We start from the raw sequence: 13,982 nt of genomic DNA on the forward strand, positions 1-13,982 counted from the left end.
ACAGAAGGTTCTCATTCAAGTTTAGAAGTTGTTCTATGGGAGGTGCTCAATGTCAATATTAATTCCAACTTCTCTCCTATAAAATGATAGTAACATTTGCCCTCCCGAGTAACAAAGGCCTCTTTTGTTGAGGGAGATGACCTAACCCGCCACTCGCACGAGAGGTAGGCCAAGGACGAGTCTGTTGGTAGGAGCGTATTCTACTTAATTCTTCACGATCAGTGCTTAACTTTGGTGAATGAAATGGTGGCATGGAGTAAACTTTGTGAAGCTATTTAACGCCAAGAAAAGAAAAAGTTTCTGTTATCTTAAATTCAACCTTCAGATTGTTGCCCAACCCAGGTTAGTTGTTACTCAGATTCAAGAGGAAGGAAAGAGAAAGGGTAAAAATAAAGAAATAACAATCACAATAATAATTTTCAATCACTAACTAATCCATTCTTTTCACTGTCCCGATCTGTCTCCACTGTTCTATTCCAATCCCATTCTCAAAGCAAGTTACTGTGAGTGGTAACTGAAGCCAGGCAGATGAAGGAAATTGCTTCAAGTTAAACAAGCAGAATTTATTTGTATCCAGGGATATAAGTCATGGTCGCGGCAAGAAATAGATGACACATATAGAAATCGGCATCTGGAGCCCTTCATAACTGAACAAGGAAGGTGCAGGAAACCAAGGAAGTACTCAGAGCTGGTTCTAGCACAGCCATTGCTGTCTCTGGCTCCGAGTGCCAAGGAGGTCGTGCTTAATCGCACGTGCTTATCCGTGTGGAGAGGATCCTCCTACAGGAACTAGGACTTCTTCCAAGGACATAGCAGCCACGGTGACTGCAGAGAGGGCGCTAACAGGTTTAGTACCCTGACCACACACCCATCCCTCTTTCTGCTGGTGCCCAATATGAAGCCAATGCTTTTTAAGAGCAGATTGCTGGGGGGCGCCTGGCTGGCTCAGTGGGTTGAAGCCTCTGCCTTCGACTCAGGTCATGATCTCAGGGTCTTGGGATCGAGCCCCGCATCTGGCTCTCTGCTCGGCGGGGAGCCTGTTTCCCCCTCTCTCTCTCTCTGCCTGCCTCTCTGCCTACTTGTGATCTCTGTCTGTCAAGTAAATAAATTAATTAAAAAAAAAAAAAAAAAAAAAAAAAAAAAAAAAAGAGCAGATTGCTGGGGGCTTTCTGACCCTTGCTCCTGAGTGAAGGCGTATAGCACGCAAACTGAAAATTCAAAATCCCAGAAACTAAGAGGCCCACGAGACAACAAGGACATGGAAATCTCCAGGATGCTTAGACTTCCCCCAAGTTATACAAATTAAGGGTTTAAGACTATTATGTATTGAAGTCAAGAGTTGGAGACAGTCCATTTGATACCTGGTTTGCACAGAGTTCACTTCGATTTCAAAAAGTTCGCTTTTCAAAAGAAAAGTTCACTTTTTCTTTCAAAAAGAGTTCACTTAGATTTCTTTCTGTCAAAAGAAAACTAAGCCCCTTCTCCCAACCACAGAGGTGGTATTTAGAGGAAACTTGGTTTTAAACCTCTTCTGCTTGGTCTAGGCTAAAAATTCCTAATGCCAGACCATGAGCTAATGGCCAATTGTGACGTTCTATAGGATTTAGGAAAATAAGAAAAATTATCTGATTATTTTTTCATAAAGTGAGATGTATTGAATTTTAAGGATTATCCTTTATTTGGGTCATTATTAGATGAAACGGTCATTACTTTTTATTTTTTAACAGCATTATTTACAGTTTTAAAGTTTGTACCCCAACTTCTAAAAAGTTTACTGAATTATATGAAGTTCTAACATCTAGGAATCACTTCTCCAGATACACAATTCTGGCTTGCCAACCCCTCAGTGGGCATGCTGGCCTGCTACGATCTTCCTGATGGTGAAATTTTGGCAGATATACTATCAAGATCCCAGACCCCGTAACTGCCCCTAAAGAGACAACCTGGACTCTCTTAGATACTCTACTGAAATGCTCAGAATGAGCCTTTTACATATTGAGGCAGTTGGTTAAGCGTCTGACTCTTGATTTTGGCTCAAGTCATGATCTCAGGGTCCTGGGATGGAGCCCCAAGAGTCAATGGGCTCCCAGCTCAGCAGGGAGTCTGCTAGAGGGATTATCTCTCTTTCCCCCTGCCCCTCCCCCTCCTTGCACTCTCTTCCTCTCTAAAAAAAATAAATTTTAAGGATTTATCCATTTGGGGCACCCAGCTGGCTCAGTTGGTTAAGCATCTGCCTTCAGCTCAGGTCATGATTCCAGGGTCTTGGGATGGAATCCCGCATCAGGCTCCCTGCTCATGGGGCAGCCTGTTCTCCTTCACCCTCTGCCTGCCACTCTACCTACTTGTGTTCTCTCTCTCTCTCTCTCTCTGTCAAATAAATAAACAAAATCTTTTTTAAAAAAATTTATGTACCTAAAGTTAATCTGCCACTTTCCACATTCAAATAATAGGAAGCCAACTGTCAGTTGTAGATACAAAGAAAGGAGATTCGACGTACATAACATATAAAAACAGTGTCTAGTCCCATGTCCTTCCACACTGGCATAGGCAGTGAGGGAATTCACCAGACCTGGCAAGAAAAAATGTGAGGGCCAACGTGGGTTAGCCAGAGCAAATGAGACTTGGTAGGAAGGAAAGTGGTCTCGGAAGCCTCAATGTGGATATTTCATCCTTATATGAAGAGGACTACACTATCTAAAATGCAAAAAGGAAGTAAAAAGCTGTATTAAAAGTAGTAAAACACGTGTTTTTCAAATTTAAGGAATCACCTCTTTCATCATGTCTAGCTCTATGCCTGATACGTCAGAGTGTGTGTGTATGTGTATAAAAAAATTTGCAACAGATCTGTCTTACAAACACACATAACACCAATTTATTGAAATACAATTGGCATATTAGGAAACAATTTGAGCATCTATATTAAGCATGCATATATATAATTTATATATATCTTCCCTTCCTCAAGGAACTTAAAATGTTTTAAAAACAAAAAATACTATATAGGAATGAACTAATTAAATGATGCAATAAAGGCAGAACATGAATCAAACTCAAGAAAGAAAAGAAAGGGCGCCTGGGTGGCTCAGTGGGTTAAGCCACTGCCTTCGGCTCAGGTCATGATCTCAGGGTCCTGGGATCGAGTCCCGCATCGGGTTCTCTGCTCAGCAGGGAGTCTGCTTCCTCCTCTCTCTCTCTCTGCCTGCCTCTCTGCCTACTTGTGATCTCTCTATGTCAAATAAATAAATAAAATCTTAAAAAGAAAAGAAAAAGAGGTGTGTGTGTTGGAATGATTCATTTCAGGATCTTCACGAAGTAGAGGAGAGAACATGTGAAGAAACAGCAAATGTAATAGCAAATAAACCAGCCTTTCTGGATGGAAGAGGCAGGATGGGGGTGCAGACAGGAGGAAACGAAGTTTAGGAAGGCGCTCCAAATCAGCCTATGGGAGGACTTACATGTAAGACAAAAAATTGAAGCGTTTCCTCCTCCTCATTTACCAGCTCCTTTTAACATGTTCTCCTACTCCCGCTCCCAATTTCTCTCTACTGAATTCCACTGACCCTACCCCTTCCTCAAAAGGAAGCACCATGTACCAGACACGAAGTCCTATGAGCAGTCATTCAAAACTTAAATTTTGCCTTTGCAAAGATGTGCTGCTTGAGCAAAGCAGAGACGGTCTGGAGAGACCGCAGGGCTGGCTGAGGCTCAGGGACCCCCAGGGGTTCTTTAGCCAAACGAACATTCCAAGATTGACATTGATCACAGAACTTCTTGGATTCCTAGTATCTTTTTAACCTGCTGAACTATCACGGGGACTCAATATGAAAAGTTAAGTCACGGGGAGAAAGTGACACAATGAAATTCATTTTAACTAGGTATTTTGGGAGATTATATCCCTTGCAACATGCCTTTGATGAATTACAAGGCTGCTAATACTTACCTAATATTTACCTTTACTATTACCTGTAATTTTGATGGGAATTTCTGGGCATTTTAAAGCCCCTTTAGATCCAAAGGGATAATGAATTATGATTATCAAGCCTTATTTACTACTCTGCTGTCACTTCCCTAATATTTTTGGTTTCACGGTCTTCTGTGTCTGAGATAATTGTTGGACAATTTCCCCCTTCTTTCTGGTACACTTAGAGTTCAATTGGAGTGCACACCAACCCTCTCCCCCTTGAAGGAGTAACAGGAATGTTCATGTCTTGTTTTAACAAGTGAATGATCTGCCCCGACTTCAGAGTCAGAACTTCACACTGTAAAAAGGAGACCATTATGTTTCATTTTTTGCCCTGTGAGAAAAGCAGGATATGTCAAGCCTCTCCTTAAGTTTTTTTCTTTTATCCTACGAGTCCCTCTCATGAGCTAATTTCTTTAGGAGACTATATAAGCCCCTTAAAGAGCAGTACTGTTCCCTGACACACACACTGACGAGCAGTTAATCATTAATTTTTCACGGTCCACATCTGCTGTCTGCTGGACTGTATATCGTTGGAGAGACTTCCTTCCATTATTATAAACACTGCTGTGCGGGGGGTCCGTGTGGGATCTTTATCTCAACTATTATCAGCAGTCCAGACAGAGTCTGATGGGCTCCCTTTAACAAGCCCAAGTTAGAGTTCAGGAGGCTACAACCTACATGAATACCGTTGTATTTTTTAATGACAAAACAACAGCTGCACGGGCAGCCTCGGCGGCAGCACACCCTGGCTGCTTCTGTGCAGATACTAGAAACAGGTGCACCTCAGGCAGGAAGCCATTGTGCTGTGTGCCACTGGGGGAGGGGGTGGGGGAGTCCTCGGGGAAAGCACAACACTCATTTCTTCCTCAAGGTCCACATACAACAATGCAGCTACATAAGAGAATTCAGAAACAGGGTCTGGTCTGCTGAAATACCAAAGCTTCCAAAAAGCAATAAAGGTGGAACTCGACGTTGCACAAGAGAGAGGACTTTCACTTCACTCTTGGTGGGCATGCTACCTTATGGAAATCTACGGGGCCAGCTGTGTGCATAATAAAAGTTACTTTTAAATGGCAAACAAATGAGATTCCATCCTCTTCCTTCTCCTTCTTGGACTGGGTCTGGTCCTCCGGCTTTATACCACTTAGGGAGAAGTTGAAGTTAGGGTTGCTGTGGGAGGAGAAGAGGCAGATTTGAATGGGATCCTGTTCCAATGACGCCTGGCAGCCTCACTCCCGAGCGGGGGTAAGGGGGGGTGTCCGCGCAAAGACCGGAAAGAGAGAGCCTCCGAGCCCCCGACGCCCACACGGACACCTGCACCCGCATCGGGGTGACTCCTCCGCGGCCCCGCGGCCGGGAAGGCGCCGAAGGGAATGCCCCATAGAGGTCAGTGCTGTGTGGCGATGTCCACCCGAAAGCAACGTGCACCAGTTCACTTGAGCATTTATACTGCAGTCACCGAGAAGGGGGGAGGTATCGGCGACGGTCGCACAAAGCGCTCTGTCTGCAGCCCGCGGAGAGACGTGGCCCTGTCATCCGGTCTGGCCATTCATCTTTGTGTGTCCTCACAGCAGAGGGAGTCTGAGGAACGGTACACGCCCCCTAAAACACGCGGGTGGCTGTGCTCCTGGGGTCTGCGCCGTCTGCGGCACCGCCCCGGCTGCGCCGTCGGAACTGCTGTCGCGGGGAAGGGCTCAGAGCTCGCTTTCAACCTGCCCGATGGACCGTGGTCATGCCAGCCTGTCCCCACCAGCTCTGCCTTACGCAGGGCCTGACCTCTCCCCGGGACTCACCATGAGGTCAGCAGGGGTGCGCTGGGGAAACCGGAGTCAACCTCGAGGGCCACTATGCCACCCCACCAGCACTGCGGACCTGGGGAAGCTCTCCTTGGAGGTGCCATAGTCAGAGACAGCCCGGATTTGGACACTGAGAATTCTCCAGGGATGTAAAGTTTGAGTAGAAATAATGATTCTGCCACTACTTTTCATGATAGAAGTTTTACATTCTGTCTCTGCAGCTGCGCTCCTGGAGACCCAGGGGGCTGCATGGAGCGTGGACCCTTCCTGGAGGCCAATCTGCCTTCAAACCTAGGTCTGCCACCAGGACCCTAAGCAGGTTGTCTCAACTCTTTATTTCCTGCATTTTAAACTACCTGTGGGCATACTGTGCTGACTAAAGGAAAGAGTGGATCCCTGAAAGTCATACATTGTTGAGTAGAGGCAAGCGTCTCAAAACCAGGGGAGTGAAGCCAAGAGGAGAGTATCCAGGCTCCAAACAGCTCGAAAACTAACCATCAAGAAGTTGAGGAAGACCAGTGACAAAGAACAAGGTCGAAGTTTCTAGAAGCCTTGGAAGTACCCAGACAGCTGGAAATCAAGTGGCAGACTTAGTGATCAAGACACATGCTTCAAAATCCTGGAGATCCAGTAAAGAAAAACCTTCAGACCCAAGACCAGAAGGTCACAGGGAGCAAACCTTGCATCTATTCCATCCCAACCCGGCAGAAAGTGATTTGAAGTGAGAATGGAATTGGGCCTATGTAGGCTCTTTAACCAGTGAGACCAAGAGAAACCTAGCAGTCTAGGTGAAGGGTAAGAAGAGGAGTATTTTAACACTACTTATCAGTTGTCACTCACTCTCTAGGTGGTGCCATCTAGTCTGTTTCCTGGGGCTGAGGTAACAAAGTACCTTGAACTTACTAGGGTAAATCAACACATGTCATCTTAATCCTTGTGGAGGTCAGAAGGCTCACTGGGCTAAAATCAAGGTGTCGGCAGAGCTGTGTGCCTTCTGGAGGCTCCAGGCAAAAATCTGTTTCCTTGCCTTTCCTAGCTTCCAGAGGCTGCCTGCATTCCTTGCCTCATGGTCTCTTCTTCCATTCCAAAGCTGGCAGGCAGCACAGGCATCTTCCAGTCTCTCTCTTTGTCTATTCTTTTCTCCCTCTCCCTGTCTCTCTGACTCTGGCCCTTTTTAAAGGACCCCTGTGGTTACACTGGCCTCACAAGGACAATGCAGGGCAATCTGCCCATCTCCACATTCCTAACTTAATAACACCTGCAAAGCCCCTTTGTCCATGGAAGCTAACTATTCATGTTTCAGGGTTAGGATGTGGACATCTTGGGGGCATCCTTATTCTACCTACCACCACTTTAAACAACATTCTGACAACTCTCCACTTCCTGTTTCAAGCTGAGACCTTACCCCTGAGCTTTAGACTCAGTCCTCTGACTTCCATTTTCTGGTTCTGTGTGTAAGGAGTGTGGAAGTCACCACCGCATGCTAACCAATAAAAAGTTGCCAGAAAGACTGGGAAATCAACTCTCTTGAATCTGGTAAGAGAGGAGAGGATACAAGGCTGAGCACTCCCAAGATTGGAGAGACAGATGAATACAGGAAGTTATTTCTTACTAGAGCAGGGTTCCTCTGCAGGACCTGGATCAGGGTACGGACACCTGAACTGTAATTGATGAACTCCTAGAGCCTCAGTGTGGACAGCACTTGGTGTTAAAAACTGGAAGATTGGGGGCGCCCAGGTGGCTCATTGGTTTAAAGCCTCTGCCTTCGGCTCAGGTCATGGTCTCAGGGTCCTTGGATCAGAGCCCTCCATTGGGCTCTCTGCTCAGCAGGGACCTGCTTCTTCCTCTCTCCCTGTCTGCCTCTCTGACTATTTGTGATCTCTGTCAAATAAATAAATAAAATCTTAAAAAAAAAAAAAAAAAACTGGAAGACCTCGCAATCACAAGGACTGAGGATGGGGAAGTAGGGGGATCTCACAGTCTACAGCACTGTGAGATTTTCCAGCAGGAGCTCAACCAGGATGCTAGTTATGGTAAATAGGTAAATATCTAAATATCTTTCAGAGAAAAATCCCCACAGGCTTCCAGCAGGGGGAGGGGGAGAAACCATTTTGAATTCTGCTACAGTACTTTGTTCTTCCTAACAAGGCCTGGCCTCAGGGGATGCTATTTAATCAGAGCCTAATCAACTGGGGTATTATCAGAATCTAAATCAACTGAGGAAAGGGAAATACCAAACTTTAACCCACTGCAGCCATTCTTTACTGCTTGCAAGAGAGAAGATAAAAAAGTGAGAAGCACTTGTGAAGCTCACGGTGCCCAGACACAGGCTTTCAAAGCACTGGGAATTAATCACGGGATTCTTAGAAATGCCTCCCTGCCCACATACCTCACCACTACATTTCTAAAGCCCATTTACAGCAGCTGTTTTTACCTGCTACATCGTGTCTAGCTATCAAGTCGAAATTACAAAGCATACCAAAAGACAGAAACAAAACAAAACAACAACAACAAAAAACCCCAAAAATGCAATCTGAAGAGACAGAGCAAAACGACAGAACCCAACATGGCAGGGATGTTGGAATTATCAGACCAGGAATTTAAAACAACTGTGATGAAAATACTAAAGGCTCTAATGGATAAAGTAAACAGCACAAAAGGACAGATGGGCAATGTAAGCAGAGAGGAGGAAATCCTAAGAAAGAACCCAAAAGATAGAGATAAACACTGTGAAAGAAATGTAGAGTGCCTTTGGTGGGCTTAATAGCAGACAGAACTCACTGAGAAAGGAATCTGAGCTTGAGGATATATCAACAGAATTCTCAAAAGCTGAAATGATAGTAAAGACTGAAAAAAATATATATATGCAAACCCTAAGGGACAACTACAAAAGCTGCTATGTAAAAAGGGAATATCAGAAGGGGAAGCAAGAAAGGACGAGAAGCAGTATTTAAAACAATAATGACTGAGAATTCTCTCAAGTTAATGTCAGACAGCAAATCATAAATGCAGGAATCTCCAAGAATACCAGACGATATTTGCAAAAAGCCCCAAACAAACAAACAAACAAGAAACAATCAAAAAAAGTTCCACACCTGCCCAGCTCATTTTCAAACTACAGAAAATGAAAGTTAAAAAAGAAGAAATCCTGGAAGAAGCCTAACATTAAAAAATAATAATCATAAATGAAAGTAAAAATAAAATAAAATAAAAAAGAAGCCAGAGTTTGAAAAAAACATGTGTAGAGGAACAAAGAATTATACCCAATTTCTCCTCATAAACCATGTAAGCAAGAGAGTGGGATGAAAATGTTAAAGTATTGAGAGGGGGAAAGAATGCCACCAACCTAAAATTCTGTACCCTGTGAAATTTTTCTTCAGATGTGAAGGAGAAATAAAGACTTTTTCAGAAAAAAAATTGAAGTAATTGGTTACTAGTAGACCTACCCTGCAAGAAAAGTTATTTAGAGAAAAAGAAAATAATCTAGGTCAGAAACTCAGATCTACACAGAGTAATGAAAAGCATCAAGGAATAAATGAGAAAATAAAAACACATTGTTATGAATTGATCTAACAGATAAGTTTGCTACAACATATATAAAATATATGCTTATGTATTTATCTCTGATGTGTACATACTTATGTGTGCTCATGTATGAGTGAAATAACAATGGTGCAAGGAATAAGAGGAATTAGGATTATTAAGTGTTAGGATTATAAAGTATTCACACTACTTAGAGTTATTGAAAAGTAAACTTAGATTAGCTTTAATATGTATTGTAAACTCTAAGGCCAACACTTAAAAAAAGAAGTATAATTGATATGCGAAGGAAGAAGATAAATGGAATCATAAAATGCACAATTAAAACCACAAAAAGCAGGGCGCGTGGATGGTTCAGTCTTATGGGCATCTGCCTTTGGTTCAGATCATGATCCCAGGATCCTGATATATAGCACCACATCAGGCTCTATGCTGAGCTGGGGAGTTGGGGGGTGGTGAGTCTTCTCCTTCTCCCACTCCCCCTGCTTGTGCTCAATCTCTGTCAAATAAATAAATAAAATCTTTTAAAAATAAAATAAAACACAAAAAGCAGAAAAGGAATGCAAGAAGAAGACAGGAAAAAAGAAAAAGGGCAACAAATAGAAAACCCAATAGTTAACCCAACTATCTTAGTACTTTGAACATCAATGTTCTAAATGCACCATTTACAAGACAGATTGTCGAAGTAAATCATAAAAAAACAAGATACAACTATATGTTGTCTACCAGAAACCCCCCTTTAAATATAAAGACACATAGAGATTAAAAGTAAAGAAAAATATACCACACTAACACTAACCAGGTTTAGTCATCCAAGAACTTATTTCTTATCTTCTATCTAGATTTCTACTTGACATCCTGAACCCAGTATGTCAAAACCAAACTCCTGGATTCCACAAGAACAAAAATCCCACCCACCCACAGTAAAACCTGTCCTTCCTGCAGCTTTCTGCTTCTCAGTCCATAACAAGTACATTCTTTTTGTTGTTCAGACCAAAATCTTGAAGCCTTTCTTGACTCCTTTTTCCCACATTTTACAGCCAACGGACATACTTGCTACCCTGTATATTCATACAAAGAGTTATACGTAAATGCTTATTGCAGCTTTAATTTTGGAGCACCCAAATGGAAACACCTTAAATGCTCATCAACAGGTGGGGATGGATAACAAATAGTGATTCATTAGTATAATACTATACTACTCGTCAATAAAAAGAATAAACTACAGACACACTGAACAACACAGACAAATCTCAAAATAATTACGCCAAGGGAAAGACAGGCAGACATAAAAGAGTCTTTATTACATCCACTAATTTAACTTTAGAAAATCCATACTAATCTGTAGTACCAGTAAGCAGATCAGCAGTTGACTGGACATAGAGATGGGTCATGGGTAGGGGCTGGAGAGAGAGATTACAGAGGGGGACAAGGAAACTTTGGGTGTGATCCTATGTACACAGTCTTGATTATGAAGATGGTTTTACAGTGCATGTATATGTCAAAAGCATATTAAATTATATACACTTTAGGTATGTGCAATTATGGTCTGTTGGTTATAGCTCAATAAAGCTGTGAAAAACATGACTGCCATTAAGAAAACATTCCTTGTTTTTAAAAAATGAGGTTGTCTTCTCCCATATGGGAGGTATGTATTGAAGTCATTCACAATTGAAATAACTGCAGATATTTTGCCAAGAATGCATAACCATTAAAACTGCTGAAATTGTCATGATTTCCAATGTGACATTTTGCTGTTTACTTCTTCTTCAGAATATAATTTTCATTCAAAAAAGAGAGGATAGGAAAATGACAAGATTAAAGCAATTTTAGAAGGAAAACTATTCTTTGAAACTATGGTTTTTATGTAATTTTTAAAGCAAATAACACACTTCCTTTTCCTGAAAAATGCCAGAAAAGGCAATCTGTAAAAAAGATAAAAAATGGGGTGCCTGTGTGGCTCAGTGGGTTAAGCCTCTGCCTTCAGCTCAGGTCATGATCCCAGGGTCCTGGGATCGAGTCCCGCATCGGGCTCTCTGCTCAGCAGGGAGCCTGCTTCCCCCTCTCCCTCTGCCTGTCTGTATGCCTACTTGTGATCTCTCTCTGCCAAAGAAATAAATAAAATCTTAAAAAAAAAAAAAAAGATAGAAATAACCAACCTCCAGTTGCAAAACACCTAGAAATTCTGGCTAAAAACTTCCTGCATCCTTTAAAACACAAGGCAAATTTGTGAGGAAAGGGGTGGAGCTTTGACATACCAGAAAAGGACTGGAGAAAGAATTACAAACCAAAGTGGTAACTTTTCAAAATAAAACTACCCCATCCGGTTGTGTGTGTTCATCTCCATTCTTGAGAGACTGAATTCTAATGCCTACTTTGCGGACAGAAAATACAGCCTGGGCTTGCAAGGAGCAAGAAATTGTAAGAACCTCGTGTAACATCAGGACACCTAAAAGACTATAATCCCACTAGTGGTTAGAAAATAATAATCCACCCAAGAACACAAGATGACCGTAAGAAACCATGGCTATCTCCATCTAGACTCTGGAGGAGAAAAATAATCTCCCCTGAGAATTCCTAATTATGGGGCAATCACTCCCACGGGTTGGGGATTTGAAATTTTAATGTCCATGGGGTCCGGGAAGCCTAGAATGAAAAATTAATGTTAAAAATTAACACAATGTCAATAATAACTTGGGATGCCCAGCAAAAGCAAACTCAAAACTCCTCTAGAACGACAGGCTTTCAGATAGGACTTCTCAGAGATGCAGCCCTCTTATGATGAAGTCACAATCCAGAATTACAGAAAGCAGAGCAATCCATGCAGCCCCAGCTGCATTCCTAGGATCACCACTTTCATAAAATCCAAATAGAACTTTGATTAAAAACTAGAAAATCAGTGTGTTGAGATTGATTAAACACATAACAGAAGGACTCAAAAACATTAAAAATGACATATTAAGGCAGAGCAACTTTGAAAAAGAACCAAGTGAAGTTGCAGAAATTAAAAAAAACAAATAAACAAACAAAAAAAACACCCTACTGAAATATAAAGCCAAATGAATGGGTTTACCATAGGTGTGACCCAGCTCAAGAGCACATGGGTGGTGACACATACAGCAGAAGAAATTACTCTTACTGGGCACAGAAAGTAGATGAAAAAATAGGAGGCCTAGAGACAGAATAAGAAAATCCAAAATGTGTCCTAAGTTATTTTCAACAGAATAGAGATAATGTCAAAGAGGCAATCATGAGATAGAGATAGAATTTTCCAGGATTTATGAAAAGACATGAATCATAAGATTCCTAGATCATGTTTAATCCCAAGCAGGAAACATACATAAATTCACCCCAGGCATACTGCAGTGAAATCACTAAAGGCCAGAGGGAAAGAGACTTAAAAGTCACCCAAGAAAGTCAGATGGATGATTACAAAGATACAATTAAAATCCAGGAAGACAAAATAGCTTCCAAGTTCTAAGACAAAAATAAATCATAATAAAACTCAATGATGCTACATATAGCTGGAATCTTTGAAGAATGAGGTAGTTGAATCAAGCAAACATTCAAGTTATTGAAATTATCTCTTTAGGTTTACATTTACATTATTATTTACATTATTACTTTATTATTTACATAAATAATAAAACTCTTTATAAAATACATTATACCTATTCCTGAATCCATATTCAAAGCAAAATTACTATAACTTTTCCTTGCAAGTCTCAAGAAGTGTGCCCTAATTGAAAAACAAAACAAAAAAACAGAAGTAGGGGAGCTTTTGGTTCAAGGTATCAAAGGTGATAGATAAGTTGATTATTTTCTCAAAAATCAATGTACAGATATCAGTTGCTTTCTTATACACTAACAATGAAAAAATAGAAAGGGAAATTAGAGAATCAATTCAATTTACTATAGCACCAAGAGCCATAAGATACCTGGGAATAAACTTAACCAAAGAGGTAAAGGATCTGTACTCGAAGAACTACAGAACATTCATGAAAGAAATTGAAGAAGACACAAAAAGATGGACGAGCATTCCACACTCATGGATTGGCAGAATAAACATTGTTAAAATGTCTATACTGCCTAGAGTCATCTATACTTTCAATGCCATCCCGATCAAAATTGCACCAGCATTTTTCAAAGAGCTGGAACAAACAATCCTAAAATTTGTATGAAACCAGAAGAGAACCCAAATTACTAAGGAAATGTTGAAAAAGAAAAACAAAACTGGGGACATCATGTTGCCTGATTTCAAGCTTTACTACAAAGCTGTGATCACCAAGACAGTATGGTACTGGCACAAAACAGACACATAGACCAGTGGAACAGAGTAGAGAGCCCAAATATGAACCTTCAACTCTATGGTCAACTAATCTTTGGCAAAATGGGAAAACTATACAGTGGAAAATAGACAGTCTCTTTAATAAATCGTGCTGGGAAAATTGGACAGCTAAGTGTAGAAGAATGAAATTCGACCATTCTCCTATACCAAGATTAAACTTGAAATGAATAAAAGACCTCAACATGAGGCAGGAATCTATCAAAATCCTAGAGAAGGACATAGGCAATAACTTCTTTGACATCGGCCACAGCAATTTCTTTCAAGATATGTCTCCAAAGGCAAAGGAAACAAAAGTGAAAATGAATTTTTGGGACTTCATCAAGATCAGAAGCTT

The sequence above is a fragment of the Mustela lutreola genome, chromosome 13 (genome assembly GCF_030435805.1).
Source record: "Mustela lutreola isolate mMusLut2 chromosome 13, mMusLut2.pri, whole genome shotgun sequence".
Classification (NCBI taxonomy): Eukaryota; Metazoa; Chordata; class Mammalia; order Carnivora; family Mustelidae; genus Mustela; species Mustela lutreola.